Source organism: Aplysia californica, unplaced genomic scaffold (genome assembly GCF_000002075.1).
Source record: "Aplysia californica isolate F4 #8 unplaced genomic scaffold, AplCal3.0 scaffold00885, whole genome shotgun sequence".
NCBI classification, from domain to species: domain Eukaryota; kingdom Metazoa; phylum Mollusca; class Gastropoda; order Aplysiida; family Aplysiidae; genus Aplysia; species Aplysia californica.
Genome location: NW_004798155.1, coordinates 112,025 through 118,598, shown reverse-complemented (window position 1 = coordinate 118,598; position 6,574 = coordinate 112,025).

Below are 6,574 nucleotides of genomic sequence, written 5' to 3'. Positions count from 1 at the left end.
TTGGTTTTTAAGCGGAGTCCACTTTATATTGTAAGAATTGTTAACTCTTGACGTCTTTATTCGAAAAAACATTTTTTTGTCTGGAAACCTCCAGATATTTACTTGGGTAATTGTGGAATGGTGCAGACTGACCATAGCGATCTCAATATATTCTCAGTTCCTGGGAAAAATTCAGCAAGAGCTGCCATTTGACAGTTGTGCAAATAGCTTCAAAAACTGACTTCTAGCAAGATCTTTCTCAGTCCCGCAGTCTCTGCCATATTACAGACGTTCAGACACACTACCATGTTGACAAGGTCTTCATCGGCTTGGCACTTAGCTGTCGCACGTCAGGAAACGCAAGTTCGATTCCCGAGAGGGGAGAATATTTATTGAGTATCTCAGTCTTTCTGCTGGGATATTGTATCCCTCTTCTTAGCCCAGGTTGGTTTTGAAAAGCAGGGTCTGAACCGCGCCTCCTAAATGATCTAAAGTGTGTCAATGGGGACGTAAAAGTAAAACACCTGCATAAAAAAAACGACAGTCTTCTTTTGTCTTTAATTGAGTATCCATTCTGTCCAGTGTGAAGGGAGGAAACTCCAGCAGAGTGCCTTTCCCAAGGACACAACTCTATAAATTAGAGTTGGTTGCACGTCCTGTAACCTAATGTAGTTTTAGTTTTAGTAAGAGTTTCACGAAGCCGCAACACAAATAGGTCACCTAAGTGCCTAAGATTAGAGGTATTACTAGAGAGAAACATTTTTTAAAAACGAGCAGAGATACGGACGATACGTGTTTGATAGAAAAGAAGGAGCAAACTACACCACGGCATCCGCTAACCACCCACAACCACTAGACTACCAGTGCCACATAAAGCTGGTGCCAGTCAGTTAAGTTTTACTGTTTATCAAATTATTTCTGAAAAACATTTTACTTCTTCCTAGAAGATTTCAAACAGAAGCCGATAACAAATTTTTAAATATTAGCAAAAAATAAGAGTCACATTCAGTATAGGCCAGGCCTGAGGAGTCCAGGACTGTGGTATTATTTGGACCACAGGGAAGTGAGGGCTCAAAATAGCACAGTGCTGTAAAGGCTAAACTAAGTTTTGAGAGAATTGTCACACAAAAAATTTTGAGTTTCACATGTCAAGCTTTTTCGAATGCAATTCTTTGAATATCTTGATAACGACTCCAAAATAACCTTGCGATTTTGATAGAGCAGACAGAATATTTGGTAACTGACCTCATGGTCTAAGTTACTCAAAACGGCCAAAAATGTCAGATAGAACTTTGTAGTTCTAAATCTAAGGAAGGATTTGTGGAAATTGTTTCAAGAAACCAGATATACACAGTTTAAAGCACAACACCACCAATAAGGTACATGTAGCAATATACTGAAATGAAGGAAATACAAAGGCACAAAAAGTGTACTGTGCTGAGCTATCTTTATTTACACAGTCAGTAGCAGAGAATCCCAACAGTTCCTTATTGCACAAGTCAATGTCAGTACAAAACATGATCAAAGGGACACAGGGGAAAAGAAATTAACGATGGAAATGTAATATTAGTAACACAAGCAGGGTAAATGGGAAAACGTTACAGAAAAAATTTTTGTGAATAATTTAAAAACAAAACAGGCAAACAAAAAAAGCAAAAATGGGGAACAGTTTGAGCACAGTAGAAGGAAGAAATGTACACCTTAGTACTAGTAGCAAAACTTGACAGCTTATAACTTATACCAATATGGTTTGAACGCCTGTCAGATTCCCCCAGCGTTTGTTCGTATCCGCATAGATGATCAACGTGAGAGAAAAATAATTGTGTACACTTCATCAGCATATGGAAATATAGAAGTGACCACCTCCATTTTAGCCAAAAATTATAGATGTGGGTCTTTCAAACAATGCTCCATCTTGCCAATTAGTTATAGTAAGTTTTTACAGCACTTGTAACACAAATAGGCCAAAGAAATGTCCATGATTTGAGGTGTTACTAGAGAGTAACATAAAAAAAAAGGGGGGGGGGGGGGGAATTTCTTATTATATAAACCCTTTATCATAGCAATTCATTATACAGCATGTATATCCTTGTCATCGAAAATGGGGGGAGCTGAGGATGAAATGCCAAGCAGGGAAAAGAGGAGCAAACCATACCAGAGCACCCACCAACTACCCACTTCCATCACATCTGTAAATAAGAAATGAATCCACCCAACTGCTTCGCCACAATCAGAATTCCCAATATGTCGGAGCAACTCTGTAGCAGACACACTTCAGACCATACAACAAGACAGTCTCTCCTTCAATCAGGCTACTTGCTGGGCTGTAGACAGACGTCTGCATCTCCCGGCGACGCCCACCGCCATCAGCGGAAGGGATAGGAAAAGTACAAGTAAAGTAAGTAGAATTCCCCATATGTCTATGTCCAGATTTTTCTGTTTACACGACACAGTAGCATAAAAGGTCAGCCAGCTGGGAAAACGTGTTAAGCCCAAATTCTTAAAAAATTATTTTTCACTGCAGTTTCTTAATTTGTGGTATAGGTTATAAGTGCTAAAGAAATATTTTGTTGAAATTCGGATTTCAAATGTTGAAAAAGGCAAGAAAAAATACAATTTAGGTACCGTACAATTGTTAAAAGAATGAAATAATTTTTTCTCTCTTCTGTAAATTTTTTTTTCAGGGCTTAGTACAGTTGAACAGCTTGCTGACCAAATATCCATTTTTCTCAAACCAAGGAGTTTGGACGTGGTCACCTCTAGCAGTCAGACGAGGGTAGGAGGGATCTTCATGACACTGTGTAGCAGTAGGAGCAGCAGTAGGAACATGTATGCTGTAGGAGTTGACGAACGAGAGCACAGACATTTCATTCACAGTTCTGTAGCACAAGAGATGACGGCTTGTCCGAGAACACCTAGCCAGCAGCCGTGAAGAGGACTCCTTCACGAAGGAGATTGTGATTGCGAAAGGAGTGCAGCCTGGTGAAGGTAGGAGGAGCAGGCTGTGTGACCCCATCACTCAGACGCTACAACAACCAGTTGATGATGGAGACAATCAGCCTGCCCATACTGAAATGGACCCTCATGAAGAGGGGCGAGGAAGCATGGAGCAACCCGTCTTCCTAAGACCCCCAGTTCTACATCCAAGCATCCAAGAGGACAGCTACAGGTGATCTCACCAGCTAGCAGCATAACTCACATTCGCCGGCTGATTCTATCTGACAAACCAGCTTGTGAATGGAGAAGTGGAGAGAATCATGCATGCCCACTCAACAATGGCCATCTTGTGCATGGACAAAGTAAGACAGAGGGTGGTTGGAAGGCACACTTGATGTGGTTTGCTCCTTTCCTATAGAATTAAAATATCTATCGTCCTTAGCTCTCCTCCATCTTGTCTTAGTTTGTTACTTTCTAGTAGAACTTCTAATCTTTTTTAAAAGTTTTAGTAAGAGTATTATGGTACTTGCAACACAATAAGGTCATATAAGTGCCGAAAATTAGAGGTGTTACAAAAGAGTAACAAACAAAAAAAAGAAGGAGAGATCAGGACGATAGCTCTTTGACAGGAAAGAAGGCCAACCACCCACTACTAATCTTCTGCACTTACAATATGACTTAATATGCAAGTGCCATAATAAAATTCTTATTAAAACAAAAGTAAGACAGCCAGAAACAAAAGAGGGAAAGAAAAGAAGCACAAGCTATCATCTTGCCAAGAAAAATCCCCCTGTGGTTAGAAATTAATGACAGCTAGTTTATTAAAAACCATGAAACAAGATAGAGTATACATGAATTTAATATGGGACAAAAGAATAGTTTTAATGCTTTCAAACCTGACACAGATACCTACTGTCACAAAGGTGGTTGGGGAAAAAAACCTAAACCAGGACAGAAATCAAGAGAGGGAGAATCAGAAACTACGACCTACCCCAGGTGCTCTCTGCCCACCAGCGGAGAAGGAAAGTTTCCTGAAATGTTTATTTTGTGCCTATTATGGAATGGTTACTTCATGTCATATGTATATATATATATATAAATATTATAATACATTTGTATCGTTCAAACTACAAATAAAGACGTAATCACAACGCAAAAGATGGGCTGGTAAATAAGGAGATTTGAACTGAGAGATCCACAAAGTAAGAAGAAAGCCAAATATTAAAGATAACAAAAGTATGATGAAACACAAATATAATTGTTAACACAAGCAAGAGGTTACACAAACATTTATTGTTTACAAATGTGTGGCCAAAACCAAACATTACTGGCGACAAAAGTGCAGTCCAGCATGCACATAGCGAACACACACATAGAAAACAGATTTCAAGTCCTGAATTTTTTCTTGTAAATTAAATGTATTTTCCTTGTATTTAGAACACGTACAAAGCAAAATTTGTAAATGATAATGAGAAGGTTTCCGCGTCTCGCTTATTTCGCTATGTGTGCGCTAGACTGTACAACAAAACACAAACATTATTGGTAACAAAGTATGACCAAACACAAACGTTATTGGTGAAAACGTCTGATCAAACACAAATATTGGTAACAGAGTATGACCAAACAAACGTTATTGGTAACAAAGTATGAAAAAACACAAATATTGGTAACAGAATGATCTGCAGCAGAAAGTGCTGACGTAACAGGTCGTAACTCTACAGACACTAAGTCAGGTAGTGGTTCTGTAACAAGGCAGACTAGTAGTAACAACAAACAAGTAAACCACGCTAACTACACACACACTTGACAAAACACATGATGCATATCAGATTTATTTAATATATATGTATATTGTTCCATCTCAATTTCCCCGGACACATTTCTTTTATATCATACAGCAAAAACTTCATTTGTCCAAGCCATCATCAAAAGAGTCAATATCGCTGTACTTGGTGAAAACTAAAACGTTTTTGCGCAGAACCATTGCATGCACCCCTCTGCCATGACTAAACCATAAACTATTTTGGTAGTAGAAAGTCTTACAAGTGTTCTAGAAAAGTGACGCAACATTTACATTATGTAGAGACGACCTCCACTGCTCTACGATTTACCAAAACCCAGACTGACCCCACAACCTCCCAATGGCAAGTCACCGCCGACCGGGGGGAGTTAAGTACAGAGTAAAAGGCTTCCCATTTGATCACACGACGAAACCCCAGCCAGTAAAACAAAAGGAGCAAATATTTTAAAAAGGAATGAAACAAAACAAAACCTTCAATAAACTCAAGTTATCGTATTAAGTGGAATGATAGGCTAGGACATCAGCCAAATGTATTTGTGAGAGTAATGAGAGAGAGTGAATGAGAGAGTTAATACATTTCTCAGATTCTAACATTCCCCTTCTTTATCTTCACGAAAACCATCGCTTCACATTTCAGTGGGAATTTTAGAGTTAAAACTAGTGATACTGAATGCCTACCTATAGACATTTTTAAAAAAACAAAAAACTCTGTTAACGCTGTCTTGATTTTCGCTCCATTATCCATAAACTAACTAAAAGTAGTTCTCAAAACAACAGCTGAGAAAAGCAAGAGCCAAAGCCCGTATAAATAAGCTACACAGTTATACACCAGCGAGAAGCACTGATTTCAAATTAGGATATCTTTGGATTGGATAACTTCCAGTATTATCAAAACAAGCAAAAATGTCCTTCTCTACCACCAATTTGGAACCGCAATGACAGAGAACAAACAGTAACACTGCTTTAACTGTTGTCTTTTTTAAAAACATAACACATAAAATAGTTATTTGTTTTTGTGCTTTTACCAGGCGGGGGAAGGAGGTTGTTTGTGATTACTCCCTGCATGAGCCTTTTAAAAAAATAATTTTTTAGTGGTAAATTATTTACGGCGCCTGCAACTGCATATAAGCATGAGCCTTTGATGAGGACAAAAAGCAACTTTCCATCTGAACACATAACCAGCAATATCACAGTAACATAATCCTCTCAGCTCGCAGAGCAGCAAGCCGCAGACAAAGGTATCCATATATTATTATAAATACAATATTCTCATCACGATGAATCATTCGCTAAAATAGTCACACACTTCCAAATCTACTCTGCATACTGCTAGACGTCCAAGAGAAACAATAGCACAGAAACATAGTAAGAGAGCACATGTGAGTACGTCGTGTGTGACAGTAGATGAAGTATCGACAACTCAAGCTCTCTGCCCCTATCTCTACAGACTACACAGCCAGTGTCTACCTACAAACAGTCAATAGTAACAGCCTGAGCAGTCAGTGTGTACTAGTACTAGACATATGTATACATTTCAAATCAAATATACGTGTATATATATATATATATGGACAAACCTGTAATAATATAACATATTACTACATAGCACAACCCAAATATGAAAAACCCCATCATGTCAGGAACACATAGCCACAGAATGGTTCACTTGCTGTGTGAAAATTGTGGAAAACTATTTAGTAAGTACAGATTTCAAAATTAAGAAAATAGTAAGACAGTAAGAAACAAAATAAACGGGTTGAGGACAAAACGATGCTTCACACGTTTAGTCCCTGTTCTCCACACACCCTCGTCTCTCTCTCCACACACCTTCGTTCTCTCTCTCCACACACCTTCATT